The following is a 24,546-nucleotide window of genomic DNA, read 5'->3' as shown; positions in this document are numbered from 1 at the left end:
ATTTACATTCACAATGTTAGTATTAAACAGCGAATACGTTTAATTTGAACTAAACTTTACCTTATCTACAACTAAATCAAGCTGTATGACAGAGTTACAATAAATAAAGAAGAGGAACAAAAACCTAGCCTGTAACGAGGCATAGTGGCCTGCCCGGAAACTGCAAATTATTTCCTTTCAGTCCGAGGCACGCCTCGCAGCGTCCGGGGTAGAGATGTGCGAGATACTTAATTGCCGGGAATATTCCCGCATGGGATCTTGCGAGTCATATTCAACACATCATGTCCCGAAATAAACATTTCTTATCTCCTGTAGTGCCACAACCTTTTGTGGGTCTACAACACTAAAACAATGTTTAAGTAAGATAAAATATAACTAGATTTATCTAACTAACAAACCAATACTAAATAAAACTAAACAACATCGAAAAGAAATTGGCTCCTTTTAAATGGCGCAGAGATTGTTGACAGCAGCAGAGCATTAATTGTATTTTCTAATAGTATTAGAAATATTCATGTATTAGAACAAATTAAATTATTTTTCAGAAAATATTTTAATTTGTTTTTTTTTATATCAAGTAGACACACTACTATATAAATTACAAAATTAAATAAATGTCATACTAAGAAAAAGTGACCAAGGTCTCCAGTGCCCCAGGCTGGAATCGAACCAGCGTCCTCTGCTATCGCGGCAGGGGGCGCCATAAGCCTTCAGTAAGAAGTGCATATACTTGGAAAAATTCGACCTATGCCGCTGTGGCCCAGTGGCCGAATGGCATAGGCACCTGCCGCGATAGCAGAGGACGCTGGTTCGATTCCAGCCTGGGGCACTGGAGGCCTTGGTCACTTTTTCTTAGTATATGACATTTATTTAAAGTTTAGAAATATTCATTGATGAATGAATGAATGAATTAATAAAGGACGGGAACATTTTCACAGCACATCACTTGCAGCGTCCGGACAGTTCCAGTTTAGATTTATTTATTTAACTGCTTACTACATTGGTGAGTTTTGAAGCGAACAGTTTCACCCCAATATGCACAACTTCTAATTTAAACTCTATCATCTAGACATACGGTGCTATTTTGAATAAATGTTGGAAGTAGAGTCAAAATATCTGGGTGAATATTTTATATCTGAGAATTAAGTAGACGATAAAACAGTGTGTCATATGTTAAGAAATAATATTGTGGTGTTGTACGGAATTCACCAGTTCATAGGCTTCTTCTTATTTAACAGAAATGGTTAATAATTAATTTTCTAATCTCGCGGATAGTCCGCCGGTTCCTCTCTCTGCAGCCCTGACCACCGGCAGCTTGGGCCTTGCCCCGCTGCTGGCGGCACCCTAGGTTAGGTTTTTTGTAATATGTTTTTGTATTTTATTTTTATATCCATATTATAAAATAACCTAGCCTAAGAGTTCAAGTAAATAAAGAGAATAATTAATTAATTAATCTTTATGATGATTTCGTCATTGTCAAAAGTGTACTGGTTGAGGATGACGTTGTTCGGTACCTAGTTGCTTTTACTAATGCGATAGGTGGACTTGGACCACCCCAGGAGTCAAGACACATCTGTGATCGATGCGGCAAGAAATGCTGATCGGCCATTGTACTACATTATTGTATTATTGGTCATAGCAGTCGATGTAGGCTAGACTACCTCCTCAAAATACCTCTTTAGTAGCTGCAACTACTATCTGCAAAAAGATGCTGTGGTCATTGATGAGCTGTGAACTTTACAAATAGCCACGATGGATTCCCGGGATGAAGAATGGCTATTAAACTCGTTTCAAGCTTAATTTTTCATTAGCTGCTTCACATTATTTTATGTGGTTTGCAGGAAAGACGCATAATCTTAACTTTAACAATTTGTGTAAGATTGTCTCTTAGTTTTTATTTTGCTAATTCACAAAACAGAGTATGTTCGTATATAGTAGATTCTGCTCAGAACACGACCATACATTTGTTTGTTTTATAGCGAGTCACAATCCCGGCACCATAGTTTATTCAGCCACTACTAAGCCCTAGTGTCTAGACCTTATTAACAACGTCGTAAGGTACAAATGGTCAGTTCCTACTCAGCATTAAGACGCTGACTAATAGCTCGTTTTCGCCAGCTAGATTTGTCCCCAAATAATGTGGTTGGAGGCACAGACCATAGATTGAACTAGACGCACCAAGCACCTTCACTACTGTTTCACCACGCAAAACAAACTTTAGTGAAATTTTGATTTAGTTGGTGAAATATTCTAACGTTTTATTTTAGTCGAAAAAAATAATATAAGATAGTATTTTATTTATATTCTCGCGTAATAAATCCCAAGCTCAATTGATTATTTTATTCATTTTGTCAAAATACCTACTTTGATTATTATCAAACCTCCCTCACCTTATTAGGTGTGCTGATTTTTCTATACTTATAATGACGTCACTAGTTTTGAACTATGATTGAATTTGACACCGCCGCTGCTTAAGTGCTCAATATGCGTTGACGCACCATTTACTCAATAAAGGCAACGCATAATCGTCGCGTCACTGCGTATACCCCACTTTGCGTTAAGTTCCCCTGTGGCAATTTTTTGAATCAGTAATGGCGCAAAAAACCTATTTACTGTTTAAGTATACAGTTTAAAACATAAAAATAAAAGCGATAAAAATCACTCAAAATTTGTTTATCCCATTTATACCTCCAAAAACCCCCTTTGCTGGTCTATTTCAGTACATGGTCTCAGGTCGGAGAGGATTACCTTCATTACCAGGTTAGCTCACCTACTGAGGAATGTCTTTGGTTTGTGTTCATGTTTCTGTTTCCATTTCCGACTTTATTCCTTTAAGTTAGAGTCGGAAATTGAGTGATGTTTATAGAGCTGAGAATAATGTAGTAATTGCAATCAGCATTTGTTTTATCTTGAGACCACACAGTGCCGTGGATTTAGCAGTACAAATACAAATGGATGGTGTTAGTGGGCGACAAATTGAAATGAGTTCAAATACTTGGGTCTATATGTATGTTACAGGGATGTTGCGAAAGGAATCCGCATCCGCATCCGCAACCGCGGAACTTCCGCATTATTTTCAACATCCGCATCTGCATCCGCATCCGCATAAAATCGATGCGGAGCTTATGCGGATGCGGATGTCGAACAAGTCGGTAGGAACGTCTTAGCGGCGGCGTAAGTGTTAGGTAATTTCGTCATTACCTATAACGAAATCGTCTAGATCCAGAAAAGTCGGTCAAGTCACTGTTTATTAAATATAACGCACCTATATTCTTGCTCAAATACTAAACGTTTCGTTTTTTTTAATAAAAAAATGTTAAAAATGTAACATTTGACGTTTTCTAAGTACCTAATCTTGACATCCGCATCCGCATCCGCATCCGCGGATGTGAGCCTTTAAATATCCGCATCCGCATCCGCATCCGCGGATGTAAAAAAATCTGCATCCGCAACATCCCTGGTATGTTAGACGGAGTTTTTGCCTTAAGAGAAGCTAACGCAAAATTGTAGTTTTTATAGAACCACAGTAAGCTCAATAAGGAAACTAGACGACAATCTGTTATATAAAAGATAGATAGGTATGTACATTATGAGTTACATACTTAAGAAACAGAAATATCCATAACTTAGGAAAAAACATCCATAATCATAACAAAAGTAAATTTGAAACCTCCAGCTTTAAAATCACTATCATAACCAACTAGTCTACGGAGGCCACTTAAAGTCCACTACCACCCATCTCAAAAGCTCACAAACCTCATAACGTCTACGAAAGCTATCATCATCATCATATCAGCCTTTTATCGCCCACTGCTGAGGAAAGGCCTCTCTTCAATTAATCCACTTATCCCGGTCATGAGCCAATCTCATCCAGAAGCTAACCAAAGCTAACGAATATCAAACTTCTAAAAGCTTGGGGACGTTTGAACTTATTCATATTCCGTAATAAACTAAATTGCAGTTAACTATGAGAGAGCTTCTGAACTTCCGAACGGAGTTTTTATGGTGTCGAGTCGAAAGTTCAATTTAATTAGGTACATCGATAATGTTGCGTTGATGGGAAGCTCGACATGAGCAATCGAAGTTTGACACAGATTTGACAACCGGTCTGGCCTAGTGGGTAGTGACCCTGCCTGTGAAGCCGATGGTCCCGGGTTCGAATCCCAGTAAGGGCATTTATTTGTGTGATGAGCACAGATATTTGTTCCTGAGTCATGGTACTCATGGTTGTTTTCTATGTATTTATTTGTATATTATTTATATCGTTGTCTGAGTAGTACAACACAAGCCTTCTTGAGCTTACCGTGGGACTTTGTCAATTTGTGTAAAAATGTCCTATAATATTTATTTATTTATTTAGATTTTTAAACGCATTAGTACGTATTCGTACTCCAATATAGGTAAAACGAAATACCGCATTTACCTTACCTACTCGTATAGGTTACCTACTCATTATAAAACGTCAAACTTTTTTTAAGTACTATGTACTTGTTCTATTTGCGTTTATGCTGTTTTAAAATCATTGAAAGTGCAAATAAAATATCTAGTTTATTAGGACTCGAAAAACAGACGCCTACTTTATGATCGTCTCGTTAAAGGATAAGGATTTGATAAGTCTTTAGACGGGTTATTTTTGCTTTTGGGATACAGAAACCTATTTATTCAATATTATTAGGTTTACTGATGGATAGCACTCTTTACGACCTCTTAATCAGTGGTCCGCGGACCTCCGCGATTCACGGATTGGTCCTTTCAATTATCAAGAGAATGACCCCGTTGTTGACTGTATGCGGCATGTACCGTAAAATGGGGGTGAGTAGAGTTCGCGGGGAGAGTTGGGTTATGAATGGGGAGAGAAGGGATGAAAAGGGAGTGAGATGGAATTTTAAGGCTACTGCTACAAAACGAGTCAAAAACTGAATACCTCCACATGAAGCGCTACAAAAATACACGAGTTCAGCGCGAAAGTCTCCATGTTGGGGGTACCGTCTACCGTGGAGTTGACAAGTTCCGGTATCTTGGATGCACCATTACCGATACAAACACCAGGGAGGAGGAGATCAATATTCGCATCCAAAACGCCCTGCGATGCAGTGCAGTGCAGCTCTCCATAAAGTGTTGGTGTCTAGGCTTCTCATCAGAAATACTAAGTTAAGGATATATAAGACCGTTATCCGACCAATCCTTATGTATGGTTGTGAGGCCTGGACACTAACACAAAAAGAGGAAAGTCAGCTCCTGGTATCGGAAAGGAAAATCTTTCGTAAGATCCTGGGACCTATCAAGAGAGACAACGGCACCTGGAGGATAAGGAGGAATGCCGAAATCGAGGAGTTGATGGCCGGACCCAATATCATCGGCGAAACGAAATCCCACAGACTTCGCTGGTTCGGTCACCTATTGAGAATGGGAGAGGACCGAGCTGCCAAGAGGGCGTACCTGGGAAGACCGACTGGTGGCCGCCCGGTAGGTCGGCCCAGATACCGCTGGGGAGACAGTGTGGAAGCGGATCTGCGTCAGCTTCAAGCCGATAATTGGCAGGAAACGGCGCAGGATCGGGAAAAATGGTGTGCTCTCGTTTCGGAGGCCAAGATCCTCTTTGGGTCGCTGAGCCGTAATAGTTAGTTAGTTTTTTAGTTAGCTACAAAAATAATGTATTCCAATTTAAAATGGAGCTATAGTAATACTCATAATAATAAAAAAATCGATCCAATAATCTTCCAAAATCACCTTTGTATGAAATCCCATCTCACCCCAATTACGAGGGATTACGGGGTGAGGTGGGATTTCCTGTTTATCGTCAAAGTTATGAAATGGAACTACCCATAATAAAATAAAAACTAAAATACAAACGTCCGAAACATTTATTATATACACCATTCAGTTTGCATATGTAAAAATAAAATGTTATCGAGGTTTGAATGTCAGTTTTGCCCTTACTTACCCCATTTTACGGTAGTTCCAAGCATATTGCCATGTAAAAGTGAAAAAAAAAAAATACTGTATTGGGTGGACTTGAAGTAGGTCGTAGGTAGCTACGACCATCAGGGCGCTAGCCCAGCGCGCTTACACCTGAGCTACCAAAACCTCACCCAATACAGCGAATATTTGTACCCACAAAAGCAATAAATAAATGAATTATTATTATATATGAGCCTAAGGGAGGCCCCCCCGTAGCGACATCTACCGTAAGAGTGTTACGGTAGATATCGTTTTCTTTTTTCACTTTTAATTTCTTTTAGTTTCTGATGGATACACAATTAATATTGCCATGTCGTAGTGTAGTTTTATGACTGTCAAAGCAAGTTAAGTAGGTAGAGCCCGAAACAAGAATCTAAAATCGAATGTAACAAAGTATCTTGTTCTGTAAAATGCAAGGTGGCTTGCTGGAAGCCAAACCGCCAAAGTTAGTAAAAAGAGGCGAAATACTTTAACTTCTAGTTCATTTATCGTAGATTGTTGGCGTCCTTCGAAACGCACTAGCAACAGTTTTGCTAGTTCAATCTAGGGTCACTAGATGAAACTGAATTCTAATACAAATGTTTAAGTAAAAATCTTAGGGAAAACCGTAAATTGCAAAAATCACCAATGTGGACCGATGGTAGTTGTAGACAGCGATCGACGCTACTCTTAAATGGGCCTGGGTCGGGTACGTAAAGAATGGTTTAAAGACCGGATCACAGACCCAGATGGGAGGGTGACTCTCTGGAAGAGAATCAAAAATTCGGGCTGCTGTTAGGAAAATTGGAGAGGCGTATTGCCCAACAGTGGGCGCTTACTCGCTGAAGAAGAGACTCAGGTAATTGTGTAAGAATAGAAACAACGTTTTCGGCCATATTGAATATATTTATTTCTCAACTTACTCTAACTTAATCCTATTTCAATTTCTTTCATTCAATCGATCATTATTCCCTTTCTTTCTAAGGTATCTTCAAGCATACTGTCTCGTTTAATCAATACATTGTAGGGTTTTTGGTATTTAGCATACCTATTTAATTCGTTTTTAAAGTTAAGGGTAGTTTGAAATTGAAGACTGTTATTGGTTGGGTATAAAAAGAAAGAGACTTGGCGGACAGCTCTCTTTGGTTGTTGAGTCGTGCTAGCAGGCGGTTGTCAAGAGAAGAGATTATTGTGAATTGGAAGAAGACAAGAAAATAAATGGATAAATATCTTCAAGGTGTTGTATTTTTTACACTTCAGAAGTGTGCAGAACGTAAGTACACGCCTACTGCTATTACTTATTGATTTAGTGAGATAACTGATAACATGACCCTTATTCTGAGCTTGGAGATAATTAATTAACTATACGAAATTCTAATGGATTACGTAAGAAATATGGTACTGGTAACATTTTTATTGAATTTAAATGAGTACCTGCATCATTTATCTAATTGCATATCAGTTAAACTTAGGTTAGTTTGACCCATAAATGTAATTAAATGGACATAATATCAATGTATAATCATAAGAATATATGCGTCAGTTGGTCGAGAATTCAAAGTATTTAACCACCATGCCACCGACAGCTAGGCATAATAATGTTCAGTTAACAAAATCAAGTACACGTGTTCTTCTTAATAAATAGATACGTGACTGTAGTTATTAACTTCTTTGCTACTTACTTACCCACACACATGTGGGAATTAGGCAGAATATGTCAACACGTGGGTCTTGATATGTGTTGGTTGGAGTATTCAAGGGTGCCTTAATTTTCATTATTTCTTCACTACGGCGCATAGTTTCAGAGATAAATTGATATTTATGATTTATAACCAGGTCTCGCAATTTAATTGAAGATTTTGAGTTTTGATTTTGATCCTTAATGTTAAAATTTGTGGAATATAAGTAGATGGCTTACTATGCAAACGGGGCATTGAATTTTCAGTCATTTTTTTTGCTACGACGCATAGTTTTTGAGATAAATGAATGTTTATAATTTGAACTACCATTAAACATTATTTTGTCATATAATTCCTTTATAGTTTATAAGGTATTATGATATAGTATATAGGTATATGTAACACCGGATACTTTTACGTTTCATGCCGAGTTGTTGGAGAATATGGCTGACGATGACTCATGATGATCAACGGCGCTTGCGAACACCAGAAGCCTCGGTCTTCGCGAAAGGGAATGTAGCTGGAATAACAGCGGCAGTGAAAAAGGAATCCAGACCGAAGCAGAGTCCTGTTGTGAAAGTCAGGAGTAACCCCGCTTCGACAGCCTTAGCGAGAGGCACGCGCCACTGGACATCAGGTCATGTACACCTACTTTTACTATTATATTATGAATGATTTGATATGGTAATGTGTGTTAGATACCGTGAATTGCTTGACTTCATCTCGTTCATCGACATCTAGCACATATAACATAAGTATAAGATGAATATATTGCCAGAGGATAAGTTGAGAAAAATAAATTTGATGAACCGATAGAAACTATTACTTGTGTACCAATTATGAGAAATGTTTGCCTAAATATGTCAATGCGATATAATAACGCGTATATATCTTATCTTACGAAGTAATAGATACGATCTATGAGTGGTTCTCAGCCGGTCAGGCCTTTGACCAACTTTTGTGATTTCTATTTGAACTGCAAGGAAGCTCCACATTTATAATGCCATCTAATTATAAACAAAATTGGACAATAATTAGCTCATTAACGGCACATTTTCTGTGAATTGATTGATTTGTTGCTTTGTTTATTTATTTATCGAGTATCGAGTATCGAGTATCGAGTATCGAGTATCGAGTATCGAGTATCGAGTATCGAGTATCGAGTATCGAGTATCGAGTATCGAGTATCGAGTATCGAGTATCGAGTATCGAGTATCGAGTATCGAGTATCGAGTATCGAGTATCGAGTATCGAGTATCGAGTATCGAGTATCTAGTATTTATAGAGTCATTTGGTTTATTGAATTATAGTCATTTGGTTTATTGAATTATAGTCATTTGGTTTATTGAATTATAGTCATTTGGTTTATTGAATTATAGAGTCATTTGGTTTATTGAATTATAGAGTCATTTGGTTTATTGAATTAGAGTCATTTGGGTTATTGAATTATAGAGTCATTTGGTTTATTGAATTATAGTCATTTGGTTTATTGAATTATAGAGTCATTTGGTTTATTGAATTATAGAGTCATTTGGTTTATTGAGTTATAGAGTCATTTGGTTTATTGAGTTATAGAGTCATTTGGTTTATTGAGTTATAGAGTCATTTGGTTTATTGAGTTATAGAGTCATTTGGTTTATTGAATTATAGAGTCATTTGGAGAGTCATTTGGTTTATTGAATTATAGAGTCATTTGGTTTATTGAATTATAGAGTCATTTGGTTTATTGAGTTATAGAGTCATTTGGTTTATTGAGTTATAGAGTCATTTGGTTTATTGAGTTATAGATTCATTTGGTTTATTGAATTATAGAGTCATTTGGTTTATTGAGTTAGAGTCATTTGGTTTATTGAATTATCGAGTCATTTGGTTTATTGAATTATAGAGTCATTTGGTTTATTGAATTATAGAGTCATTTGGTTTATTGAATTATAGAGTCATTTGGTTTATTGAATTATAGAGTCATTTGATTTATTGAATTATAGAGTCATTTGGTTTATTGAATTATAGAGTCATTTGGTTTATTGAATTATAGAGTCATTTGGTTTATTGAATTATAGAGTCATTTGGTTTATTGAATTATAGAGTCATTTGGTTTATTGAATTATAGAGTCATTTGGTTTATTGAATTATAGAGTCATTTGGTTTATTGAATTATAGAGTCATTTGGTTTATTGAATTATAGAGTCATTTGCTTTATTGAATTAAAGAGTCATTTGCTTTATTGAATTATAGAGTCATTTGCTTTATTTTTGCTTTATTGAATTATAGAGTCAATTGCTTTATTGAATTATAGAGTCAATTGCTTTATTGAATTATAGAGTCAATTGCTTTATTGAATTATAGAGTCAATTGCTTTATTGAATTATAGAGTCATTTGGTTTATTGAATTATAGAGTCATTTGGTTTATTGAATTATAGAGTCATTTGGTTTATTGAATTATAGAGTCGTTTGGTTTATTGAATTATAGAGTCATTTGGTTTACTGAATTATAGAGTCGTTTGGTTTATTGAATTATAGAGTCGTTTGGTTTATTGAATGATCGAGTCGTTTGGTTTATTGAATGATCGAGTCGTTTGGTTTATTGAATGATCGAGTCGTTTGGTTTATTGAATGATCGAGTCGTTTGGTTTATTGAATGATCGAGTCGTTTGGTTTATTGAATGATCGAATGATCGAGTCATTGGTTGATTGAATTGTAGAATCGTTGGTTGATTGAATTGTAGAATCGTTGGTTGATTGAATTGTAGAATCGTTGGTTGATTGAATTGTAGAATCGTTGGTTGATTGAATTGTAGAATCGTTGGTTGATTGAATTGTAGAATCGTTGGTTGATTGAATTGTAGAATCGTTGGTTGATTGAATTGTAGAATCGTTGGTTGATTGAATTGTAGAATCGTTGAATTATTGAATTGTAGAATCGTTGAATTATTGAATTGTAGAATCGTTGAATTATTGAATTGTAGAATCGTTGAATTATTGAATTGTAGAGTCGTTGAATTATTGAATTGTAGAGTCGTTGAATTATTGAATTGTAGAGTCGTTGAATTATTGAATTGTAGAATCGTTGAATTATTGAATTGTAGAGTCGTTGAATTATTGAATTGTAGAATCGTTGAATTATTGAATTGTAGAATCGTTGAATTATTGAATTGTAGAATCGTTGAATTATTGAATGGTAGAATCGTTGAATTATTGAATGGTAGAATCGTTGATTTATTGAATTGTAGAATCGTTGAATTATTGAATTGTAGAATCGTTGAATTATTGAATTGTAGAATCGTTGAATTATTGAATTGTAGAATCGTTGAATTATTGAATTGTAGAATCGTTGAATTATTGAATTATTGAATCGTTGAATTATTGAATCATATTTTTAATTCATAGGTTACTGCAGTTAATGTTGCAGCATTACATTGAAATGATTTTAATCGTTGAATTATTGAATTGTAGAATCGTTGAATTATTGAATTGTAGAATCGTTGAATTATTGAATTATTGAATCGTTGAATTATTGAATCATATTTTTAATTCATAGGTTACTGCAGTTAATGTTGCAGCATTACATTGAAATGATTTTAATATGATGATTTTAATATAAGCGATAATGAAGAGTGCATGGTTGAACCTGTAGAACTCACCACAATTAAACCGAGATCGAGGAGGATTGATGGCCTCTTATTGGTTATATTATTATGTTTAAATATTATGTTTAAATTAAGACTTGATAAAAATAGATGTACAATAATAAACATTATCTCATTACTAGATAAGCTGATATGTATATTAAATAATGCATGAACTATAAAAAACTCGTCAAATAATAGTAGATTACCATTGAGGCAGTTTTTAAGAGATAATTTAATAATAAGAGATATTAATTTCAACTGGGAGGTTATTAAAGACACGTATTGCGGTAAAGAATTCACTTTTATACTTTTACTTATTGCCGAACTTGAAATTTGATAATTATATTTATACTAGTGCGCAAATCGTAATTAAAAGATTTATTCTTAATATTTTATGTTTATAAAAAGGCGAAGCTCCAGTATGTAGATCTCAATTAACGCAAGTATTTTCTTGAAGAAATCTCCGAGTGGATATTGGTGATACATGTTGCGTGGGCAGTTTTCTTACAACCTAAACATAATTACAACGTCGTCGTAATCACCCCAGTAGTTAAATGATACCATATTTCAGTTACAAAATATGCGATTTCATGGTATACATTTTTGATTGTATTCTAGAACAAGTCGGAAGGTACGGATAGGTAAAACATCAGGTTTTTGCAGTTCTAGTTTTTGCAGTTCTATCGTTTATGTCTGCCATGTAACATTTGAAACGTATAATTTATTTAATTCAACGTGTAGAGAAAATATTACTGGTCTTTTTTCTGCGGAAACACGCCTATTTAGGTGCTATGTTTATTCCCGAACTGCGGGATTTGGTATGCTGTAAAGACGTTTAGTGAATTAATATACTGTTCAAGTCTTTCATAAAACAATATGCATATTATAAAAAAATCTAATAGTCTGAAAATCCCAACGCGTCTTGCAATTGATGGACTAAGTACTTTGTCAGCTTGGATAAATCCTAACAAGCTAGAATATACGACCTTCTCTGAAAACATTGGGAGGGGAGCTATTAGGTATAGGTTTTTAGTACCAGATGATTAATGCATTGATAATGGGAACATAATAGGTCAAGTTGTACACAATAATTACTTAATTATCGCTGTTATTCATCATAGTAATATTTTATAAATTATAGTCAGGGTTAAAGTTACTGAAAGGTTCTCGGGAAATATTCCTGTCTCAAGAGTGAGGTTTATAATTGAAGATTTCTTGACATGATAATGGAAAATGATGTTGAAGCCACGAGAATTTGATTTGATTCGTGTGCTGACACAGCTAAGTACTACCATTTTAGAAAAGATTTGAACTGGTTCATATTATATATGGCAGGAAGATTGATAGTGCTTCAGTCACGAGAATTGAATTGGTTCGTGTACTCTGTTGTTTCAGTCACGAGAATTGAATTGGTTCGTGTACTATCTACCTGCAGATAGAGATGATCATTACTCATGAAAATCGAATAATAAATGGCAATTAATGATCTGTTACCCTGAATTACTAGTCAAGGTGTACACTGTTGTGATTATTAACCCAATGTTGGATATTTTTAGCAAGTTGAGCGCCGCACCTCTACCGGCGTCCCCCGCCTCGCGCCGCCTGAGTCCGATGCGAGCCGTCTCCAGCAGGAGCCCGCCTCGCGCCGCCAGAGTCCGGTGCGAGCCGTCTCCAGCAGGAGCCCGCCTCGCGCCGCCAGAGTCCGGTGCGAGCCGTCTCCAGCAGGATGTCTCCGGCAGAAGAGTAACAATTTTAACCCTTCGTATGCTTTAGTCAAAATTTACCACTGAATTAATAACCTTGAAACTGTAAATTCTAGTCCAAATTGTGTGGCAGGCATACGAAAGGTTATTTAGATGTTTTTGAGATTTTGACTTGCTGATGCCTGATTGAAACTGTTTCGTATCCTATGCGATTAGTGTATCCACTGTTAAGTAGTATACGTAGTCTGTCGGCCAAGTGTAGGGTTTCCACCTGGCACGTGTATGAGGACATACACGGAGTCAGGATGGACGAGTGTAGGGTTTTTGGTATTTAGCATACCTATTTAATTCGTTTTTAAAGTTAAGGGTAGTTTGAAATTGAAGACTGTTATTGGTTGGGTATAAAAAGAAAGAGACTTGGCGGACAGCTCTCTTTGGTTGTTGAGTCGTGCTAGCAGGCGGTTGTCAAGAGAAGAGATTATTGTGAATTGGAAGAAGACAAGAAAATAAATGGATAAATATCTTCAAGGTGTTGTATTTTTTACAACATTTCGGTTTACACAGTAACTAATGCACCTTACAATTGTAACAAGGAAGAAACACAAGAAAGTTTTTAAGTATATCGGTCGGTCACTCAAATAATTTTCAAAATTTATACGCGACAGCCCTGCTGTCTAGCGCGTTTTAGATTTTACACTTTTCAAGTTTCGTGTCGGGAATAGAATGCCGAAGTTGCCCCGAGTTCGCTATTGTTGCAGATTCCGAGGGATTCTGTGAGCTTAAGTAGTTTCATAACGTCGGGGTAATTGTTTAAAATGTTAGCTTAAGCCTGAGATAGAAGTTTAAAGTATGCTTTTCGTGGCGAAAATAATATAACTATGTATACTTGCTTTTTCACTTAACAAACCAAGAACCCCTAGTAGATTATTTCATTCGATAGCGTGACGGCCTCCGTAGCCTAGTCGGTAGTGACCCTGCCTACGAAGCTGGAGGTCCCGGGTTCGAATCCCGGTAAGGGCATTTATTTGTGTGTTCATCACAAATATTTGTTCCTTAGTTATGGATGTTTTCTATGTATTTAAGTACTTATATGTATCTATATATTATATATATCGTCGTCTAGTACCCACAACACAAGCCTTATGAGCTTACCGTGGGACTAGGTCGATTTGTGTAAGATTGTCCCATAATATTTATTTATTTATTTATTAATACATCCCAATAATATTATGTAGGTATGTTCAAAGTAAACAACTCATAAGCCCGTAACGCGTACCTTTCAATCAAATTACTTCAAGCATATAAATTCACCGACTCCACACTCATAACAATCATAATCACAGATCTGTCGCAAACTCCGAAGTTAGTCAATTGTCAAAATTGTGGCAACCGGCGGCCACTTTACGTGATTAAGTTGGCCGAAGTTTGGGAACCGTTGCCGGGGAATGTTTGACTACCGCTGGAAATTGGGAAGTTTGAGGATTATGTGCAGCCTGTATGAGTATTGTGTTAGATTCGTCGTCTGTATAATAAATAAGTTTACGATCTGACAAATGATAGAGTGACGGACGAACGCGTTTGGGTTGTCTCATTGTGTATGGGATTTTGAACAGCGCGCCAAGCGGGACGTTTTGGAAACTCAAAATCACATACAACAAAATGAGACGGAAACGCGTAGGACGTCACGTCACGCTATCGAATTAAATTTACAAGGCGATTTTTTATACTGCTTCTGAAGTAGTTATACGCAAGGAGGTAAAGCTAGCTTTGCTCAGAGTGAATATGAGTGACTTAGTGTAAGGCCTGAGTGGACGCTCGGAGCGGAGCGTTCGGCAGGGCGTGCAGCGTGGCGTCGGGCTCACAAGTGATTTGAGCAGCGCGCACTAAGGCCGCTCATATACGCTTGCATTTGTTTGACATGCACGCCGCACGCCCCTCAACATCAACCGAGCAAGAAAGACATTATACGTCATCATCAGCTTAAAACGCACGCATTGTAAAACCATTCACGTACTTTCTTCCATACCTACTTAACATAAATGTATTCCGTTATGCGAAATCCGTAAAAGTGCCTCTAGCAACCAGTAAGAAAACTTTAAAATTGTGTTTCTAACTGTTTCACAGACTGTACGAGCACAGTCGCTGGCAAAAATATTACTATTTTATCACCTGCAGCGATATCATGGTCGCAATTTTATCACCTGCCATGTCATGCGTCACTTTCGCACTTACTTGTAAGAACGTGACAGGCATGGTGACAAATGATAAAGAGCCGGCCATCTTAGCCCTTCTGAATATAGATTCTAATTGAACAATAGTTTAGACCTGATTTTGATACGACCTTTACAATCGTCTTGGTGATTGGCGCGTGTTATAACATTGTTATCCTATGTATTACAACTTAAATTTTCGATAATGTTTTTAAAATAAACAAATATTATTATCGTGTATAATGTAAATTACCACAAACTTTAGGGTAATATTATAATGTGCTGAAAGCTAGAATGATTTGTGGGATTATATTTGCGGATAATCGTAAATTATTATGTACCTATCTGTTTTGCGGTTTTACGGGATTATTAATTAATGAGTTATAAAACTAACGCGAGGAAAATAATAACTGTAAAGGATTTCAAATTAAATTCAAATGAACGCTATTAAAGTTAAATACTTTTCATTCAAAAGCATTATTTTAAAGTCGGCTTTCCCAGCCAAACCTAAATATTATGCATCAACTTATTGTGCCACACTTGTAGAAAAACAGCAAATTTCTCATCAGTTTTTAAAGAATAAATATAGGTACGGCAAACCAGCTCGGGTTTCGTGAGAATTAATTTAGCTAGAGCTACAGTCAGACCAACAAAGTCTGCAACGATTTTGATAGCATAAGCAGTGCAAGAGTTATTTATACGTCATAATTTCATAGAATTTAGTCACTGCGTATCGTTGCAGACTTATCTTGGTCTAACTTTACTCTTACATGCTGATTACGGCTGTAATTCGTCGTAAAACGAGTGTAGAGACTTCAAAAGATATTTAATCAAGCCAATATACACTAAAACTTGTTATCGACATTGTCTTTATGACGAGCGTTAATTTAAAAACATGAGATTGTACCCATAATTTGTTTACTCTAGCGAGCCATGATAGAGCAAAGTCTAAAGTGGGTTGTAAAAGCCATGCAAACTTGTTACAACTTGTTCAAGTTTTTATGACAGCCTCAGTTCAGACAATCCTTATTTCCATGCTTGTAGGGAAGTTAGCTAAGCAGATAAAAAAGAAATTACTATATTTTGTCGGTGACATGGAATTACAAAGTTAAAATCTTGTGACGTCGGTTTTGATACCTATGCCTTACAAAAGAATACAGCTAGGGAACTAATCAGATTAATTGAATTATGTAAGTACCTATTTGGATTTTTGATTTTAAGTAGTCACGCTTCAATTATAAATTATAAACTGAAATAGATGTCATAATATCATAATTTTCCTCCTGTTATCCCGGCATTTCGCTACGGCTCATGGGAGCCTAGGTTCCGCTTGGGAACTAATCCCAAGAATTGGTGTAGACACCAACAGTTTTTAAGAAAGCGACAATTATATTTGAGTTAAGAAAATAATGAATGATAATGCAGGTCTTTTGGACGTAAGTGCCTCAAATGTATAACAAAATTAAGGATTTATGGTTATAAGTAAATTAAAGTGAAGCATCTAACAGTAAAATACATTTTGTATTGGTATATCTCCGTCTAAAACCAGTTTTTCCAGCTACAGATAACGGTACACGTACGAGTTTAATTAAAAAAACATGCATTAAATACAAGTGTAACCTCAAAGAATGTGTAAAAACGGCGTACGTGCCGCCGCGGGCAAGAATTTCATTAAACTTGCCTCGTTGGGCGAGGCCGCAGAATTACTAGTTGCCGAGCTACCGGGCAACTGTCACACCGTGACGTATATTTGTTGTGGAATCATTTATGTATGGCCACAGAATAAATAATAGTACTAAGTACAGAAGACTCACTCTCTAACAAAACGCGTCTGTTACGATCAGCACAGATATGGCCGCTAGGTGGCGACAGCGCCACGCGCGGTTTATGGCTTTCCCCAAAATTTGGGCCGAACGGATGTACTTTTAGCTACCTGTGGCAAAGCGACGAAATCGCGGAGTGAGACACGCCTGGTATGGCAAAGGCTTTAGCAGAATAATTTTAATAAACTATCGTCGCACAACGCAAAGACCTTTACATACGTATGATGGTTAAACTTTCATCATGTATCGTTTCATACATAACTTCTTACATTTTCATTAAAAAAAATGACAGCTTAAATGATCATTCATCATCAGCGCGATCATTTAACGCCCACTGATTGTTACAGGCGAGGCGACATATTTTGACCTAATTGAGTACCTAAACCTAAATGCACTAGTAATTAATATGAAATTATTACACTGTCCAATAATTAGACGGCGCGCGAACTCGTATACGATTTTAGTCACATTGCGGACCTTTGAGGTTACAAAAATTCAGCCGACCGATCAAATAACGCAATGTAATGAAACTCGCATGCGAGTTCTCGCACCGTCTAAATGAGCCCTTAGTGTATGAATATTTTGCTTGCACATCATAAGTCGTGTTATACCCACGTTATCAACTTTTTGCACTCGAGTAAAAAAAAACGGATATGACTTTATAACTTCTTCTTTCGAAATTTTAAAGTAAGAGAACTTTACGTTCCGGCCAAAATCGACAGTGTAAAAATTCAGTTACTTGGAGGTCATTTTAGATTTTTTACTTGCTCTCCTTGTGTTGTTTTTGTTTACTTTACCCACTGGGCTGCAGAAACCAAAACATTTTATACAGACTCGAGTTAAGACGGTGTAAGCAGCGGCCTGAAAGGCTTTTGATTTTATAGCCGCACTAATTTTAGGTGTAAGCGCAGCGTTTTGTCATAGCTTGTTACGGCTCGAGTTGCGGCAGCCCTGGCCAGGAGGCTTATTCTGATTGCAATAACAAGCTATGAATTTGATCACTCTATGATCTGTCAGCTGCCAACAATGATCTCAAGTAGAAATGTCGCTGGAAACTAAAGTAGATGCTATCTACTGAAGAAAAAAATTAATTATATAATACCACTGACTTAATATAAAAGAAATAGACACACAAAGCAGAACAAAAACGTCAAGAAATGTGGATCCCAATGACGTTTCGCACCATTTGCATTGATGATAAAAACGCTTACGTAAATTTTGAGTCAAGATAAATGTTTCGTACAGAAAAGAGCTTAATGTCGTAAGCATTAAGTGTCAAATTTGCAAACATAAGTACCAACACTGTTAAAAAATTTAGTCCGATGGCACTAAACGTAACGTATTTACGTCAAACAACGTCAAACGAGAATAATGAACGAATGGAGTCACTTTGGTACACTTTAATATGTATTACTGTACAGGAAAACCAATTGAAGTAATAAATAAAACAAATTTAATTTAATCGGGAGCTCAAATAAAATTAATTCGTGGTTCAAATTCAAACAAATTAAATTTTTAATTCGTAAGTATACGTCTTTAAATACTAATTTCCTTGAAATAAATTCTACTTATTAAATAACTGTGTATTTAAGATCTACATTTACTCATAGCACGGGTGCACGGGGACATTTAGATATTGATTGGATTTTTTTTATGAAGTCTACCTATACTTTATAAAAAAAATCCGGTGGTTGTCACTGTGTTCCGACAGGTTTAGCATTTACAGTTAGTCGATATAAGCCCTTATTGGTGGTGTATATGTCGGAAACAGGGAAATGGGCCGAACACACAAGTGCCATTTTGCCTTGTTTAAAAACTGCATCACCCCTATCTCTTGCTATAATTAAATAGCAGTCCACTTTGCACGTCGCATAGGTTTTCATGGAAATCTTGAATTTAAACATAATATTATTTCTTATGAATTCCATATAAAAATATAAAAAAAATTGACCTCACATCGACTCATTAGATTTTTGTTCCTTGACATCCCTTCTTTGGTACTAACAAATTAATTTATTCAAAACCATAAAATTACCACCAGATTACATAAATTATGTAATGCTATCCAAAGAACTAACCGAAAGAAATACATTCCATCCTTTTTCCTTGTTTTATCATTGTTATTTTTACATATTTTAACGGCACATTTCGTAATTGTTGACAACTTCACATTTGAGCGTTTCAAACAAGACTAAACGAAAAAGTAATGCATGATCTGTTTTGACATCACTTTTGTGGGGCCATTTTTGGCGGCTGATTGGATATCCAGTTCTTTATACTATATCAATGTATAATACATACATAGTAGTGTGACTTGGTAATAATTAAAATAAACTCAAATCAATAATGTAATAAAATAAACAGAGACGTGACAGAGGGCCCGATTCGGATTTTGTAATAGACATCTATTAGACATTGCCAAGATACGATAACGATATGTTTAAGATCTAACCTGTCAAATGTGACATTTCCGCGATTCTGGAGATACTCTTGAACGATTTTACATAGATTACATATATACATTACATAGAGATTTACATATTACATAGAGATCTAATTCACATCTAATAGATATCTAACACGATCTATCGTAAAAGTACGTGTCGTCTCTTGTGAATATCTTGAAGTTCGAATACGGCAGAGAGGGTTCGATCTACGTTCAGGCTCCTACTTAGTCCAACAGATATCGCTTGCCATCCAGCGCGGTAATGCCGCTAGTATCTTTGGCACTTTTGGGCTGGGTGGGGGTCGAAATGGGGCTGATAGGTAGTGTAAGTAGGTTCGTGTATTTATAGTGTTTTTTTAAGTTAGTTTTAGCAGGGATCGGAAACGGTTTTTTGCAAAAACTTAGAAATAACCATATTTTTCGAATTTTTTTATACTCGAAATGTAGGACTCAGTTGTGTTTTTAGGTTACCACTTCGTATTATTAGATTGCCCAATTAGAAATGAAGTAATTAGCAAAGAACGAAAAAATACCGTTTCCGTTCCCATACAAAAAATACCGGTATCCGATCCCTGAGTTTTAGTGTCTTTGTTTGTATTTTTGTATTAAGTTCAAGTTGACTAATTGATAAAATAAAATAAATTAATATAAATAATACAAAAAAGCAGAGAGATCATATCAAAAACAAATCCAGATCAAATCCATATCCTGTTGAAAGGCTCCCGCCGCACCATTTGACTTTTAGAAATGTTTGCCAACGTATTTTTGGGTATCTGTACAATCAGAATAAGCCTCCAGGGTTGACAACTACAGTCTCGTTAAATAATAAGCTGAGCGCTGGTAGCCTTGTGGTATGGCGTGTGGCTTTCGAACAAAAGGTTGTGAGCTCAAGCCTAGGAGTTTCGGAGTTGTTATGGTTTTGAACTTGATGTTATTTTGACACGACCTTGAAGATCGCTCATGCGTTCATGTCAAAACCAGTTCAAAATTATGACAATTGTAAAACTAGTAGATACCTCCCAGACTTTTGCTTGAAAGCATGGGGTCCGCTCGGCAATGTAATCCCAAGAATCGGCGTGGACACAGATTTTTGCGAAAGCCAAGGCCATATGACTTTTCAATCCAGAGAAGTACTAGGCATTAATTTGTTCCATCAAAAACCGTCATCCTCCGAAAAGCGTCTGGTAAAATATATCAAACTATATTTTCTACTAAACTTATGGACAGATTTTTATGACTTACAGGCGTATTCTAATTTTGATAACAGGATATAAATTCGATCTGGATTAGATGTGGATCTAATTCATATCTTGTTATTAAAATTAGAATACGCCTGTACGATCTTCCCACGTGATAACACATAAAGTGATAGATGTAATCGTGAAGCTTTGTAAACGTTAGCTGCCGCTCCGTTGGTGTAGAACAGTACACATTAAAAATTAGTTATTTTCTCACGATTAATATTTATAAATATACAGATAGATGTATCATCATCATCATAATCATTTAGAAAAAAAGTAGTCGGTTAACACAAATTATTTATTAAATGATATTGAACTCGCCCTAACGCTCTCATTTCGCAATTAAGCTGCTCCAAAAGCTTTCACCATAATGAAAAATCTCGTACTTTAAATTTGTATAAGGGCCCTTTTACGTAGCAATAAAGTAGGGTACAATTTATGATGAAACCTTGTAGAGTAGAGTTTGTTTCTTGCCCGTAAAAGTTTATGGGCAGGCTGACGCTACGGCGTAGCGGGCTACGGGCGTAGCACTTGCTACGACACAGTTGTGTTTAATATAATGTAGTTTGATTCAAAAGTTGCTGGGGAAAGTTGAGTTTTTGTCAGTGACATAGGTAATATGAAAAGTCACCAATTTTAAAGCAGTAATAAGATTATTAAAATTTGGTAAACCGGAGCTTCAGAATTTATTACGGTTTTGGGTACCATAAAGTGTAAGGCGTCACGGTAGACCTTGTCGGAGATGACGGGACGAGCTTGACGCCTTTGAAAGAGACTGCCCGACTTTAGGGGATAGGGATATAGGGATAATTAACCCCCTGCATAGAAATTTGTTTACCATCTCTGCGGCTCACAGTACTTCCTGGATAAGATACCACGCTGGGACCTAAAAACGCTAACTGTTATTTCGTTTGCCTACTCATTATAATAAAAAATAAAATCTGATTAACTCATCTATAAATACTATTAAAAATTATACAGCCGAATTAAGAAACTCTTTCTTCTGAAATTTTGAAGTAGGTTAACAAAGACAGAGAGAGGTGTACTAGAATAGTTAATCAATATTCAATAGATATGATTGAAGGTGGTCATGACCCTCGCTCCGGGTCGTTCCTTATGCAAAGATTGTCCATTGCGGTTCAACGTGGCAACGCGGCGAGCGTGATGGGCTCCTTTGCATCTGGAGGGACTCGGAACGAATTTTGTGAATAGTTTTTGTTTTGTTAGTTGTTAGATTAGGTTAAGACATTGATATGATTATAAGTCTTCTTGGTATAATAAATAGTAATAAACAATTGTGAAACAAATAATTACAAAACTAAAACTAACAACGAATTAAAAACCGCTACAAGCCCAAACAATAAAACAATAGCCCATCATCCAAAATAAACTAAAACAAACCAATTTTAAACTCGAATCCAAATTTAAATAAACATTATTCAAAATCCATTTGGAATTTGTCGCCGTCTTTGCGCGTAATCAAAGTTTTAATGGCGGACCCTCGTCAGTGGTGTAATGGCTGCCAAGCCACGGCGAGTCGGATGCTCATATGAAACAGTGTAAATCTGACTAAAGTTACTAAAGTTCTGACTACCGTTAACACTACCTTCGCGGCTTCGTAGGTACATACAGCATCAGCAGCATCATCGGTGTTGCAGGACGCAGCAAATGGTTGGGTCCAGTCGGTGCGGTACCGCACTGATTCTGAGGAGCTGTTTTCCTTCTCTTCTCCAACTTCTTGCAACCATCCTCCTTGTCGCATTCCGACTCCTTTAGAGTTGGATGTGATTGATCCTTGTGAACAGCTTCACGATGGCTCTCACCCCTTTCTTCGGCCGAGCTTAATAAATGATCACAAGGGACTGATGATCAGCCCACCGGACGATATTATAGGCCTGTCAGTTGTTCGAACCTTTTGCGTTTAACTGACAGGCCGATAACGTCCAGCGGAGAAGGAAGGAAAGGGGTGAGAACCATCGTGAACCTGTTTGCAAGGATCAATCACTTCCAACTCTAAAGGAGTCGGGATGCGACAAGGCTGGATGAAAGAAGGGGGAGAAGAGAAGGAAACCAGCTCGTCAGAATCAGTGCGGTACCGACACTACCGCCTGGACCCAACCATTTGCTGCGTTCTGCAACACCGACGACGCTGCTGTATGTGTCCCGTTTACACTACTTTACGAAGGTCGAGGAGGTCGTAAAGTATGTAGGAGTCAAGTCTGGATTCATCCTGAGGGTCGTGAAGTTGGAATCTTGACACAATATGAATTTTAACCTTCACCAATGAGGAGTTTTCGCCGAAAGGTGTAAAGTTGCTGCAGTCCCGCGGCCGGCTCCCTGACTCTGCGGAGTTGAGAAATATATCGCTGTACTCTGGTTTTCGTAAAGCGATGTGAACATCACGAGACGTCAATATTGTGGCGCCCGGGTACGCCATGTTGGGAAGCCTATTTGTTACAATTGGAAATGGTCTAGGGACCCAAGTTCGGATGAGGCTGGATCTAGCGACCTTTATACTGACAGCGATATACTCAAACTGCCAAAATCCCTTTGCAATAAGGATTGCCAATCGTCAGCCAATTTGTCAAGTCAAATGGATTTCAAAAAGTTATGGAGCGAAATTTAACATATTGATCGTAATTCAAAGAAACGTGATGTTTGTTATCCAAGCTTGCTATGAAACAAAAACGTGCCTCTTTTCGTAAAGTATTCAGGGTCACCTTCATTACATAATAATTTTATATAAAAATATGCCAGATCGTCACAAACTTCGATCTAAATCGTACAAATATAGCCAAATTCATCAATTCTTCGCCTTTCTGACCATGTTTTTGCAGGCTCTCATATTTTTTAATGTAAATTTCATTTGTAATAAAAAACCTAAGTATATTTCTTACAATTCGTTTATATGATTGAAATTACATTGCCCCAAATGCCGCAGACTGCCACAACTGTCAGTCTCCGCGGAATTTGCGTCACCTCGCCTGCTCCAATGCTTTCAAAGGTATTAGGCATAAAAAATGCGTTTTTGAAATTTGTTTCTTGTGTTGGAGATTAAAAATTATGTAAACTGTAATTTATTTTATCGTTTTGTACAGTAAAACAAGAATTTACTACTGGTTACCAATTACCTTCTTATTTTAATTCTTTATTAAAAGCTGTTATCCGTAAACATGAATCACTGGGTATACCAACTTTGATATTTTGTAATGAAATGGCAATAATTAAAAAAATCGTAAGAAAATGAATTTGCATTTAAATTTCAGCTACGAAAACAGCACCAAACCAAATCCTTTTAACGATTTTGTTTGTACAACCAACAATTACTTCAATCACTGTTGTCTGAACCAGAGCTTTAACTATTTTATTTTCCTCTCTCTCTCTACCTCAATTATTTTTCTTCGCGGATAAGCGTTTTATTCCCTGATAACTGCACAACATGAACCGCTATCTTTTTATGCATTCTTGTTTTATGTCGGTTCAATTCCATTTTATTTCCTCTCCGTCACCCAGTAACGTAGACTACTTATCAGACTCCTCGTGAAGCGTTTACAAAGATACGCAAATCACATAGCGATGTTGCGTTTCGTTTCATAATTTGTTACTTTGTAATATCCTAGATTAGGACGAAGCTCTGTATGGCATTTGCAAGCATTTATTATAACAATCATAATACATAGGCAAAAGGGTAGATAATACAAAGGTAGGGTAGAAAATGGGCTTCAATCGATGTGTGGAAGGGTGGCACCGTCGTCGAACCCAAGCCGGTGGCGTATGCCTCATCCGAACATGGCATTTGCAATGACAAAGTGTGGCTATGTCATCGTTAATGTCAAATTTCTATAAAAATACGAAATTTATAATGACACTCCGT

The sequence above is a fragment of the Cydia amplana genome, chromosome 18 (assembly GCF_948474715.1).
Source record: "Cydia amplana chromosome 18, ilCydAmpl1.1, whole genome shotgun sequence".
In the NCBI taxonomy this organism is placed as follows: domain Eukaryota; kingdom Metazoa; phylum Arthropoda; class Insecta; order Lepidoptera; family Tortricidae; genus Cydia; species Cydia amplana.
This window is presented reverse-complemented; position numbering follows the sequence as displayed.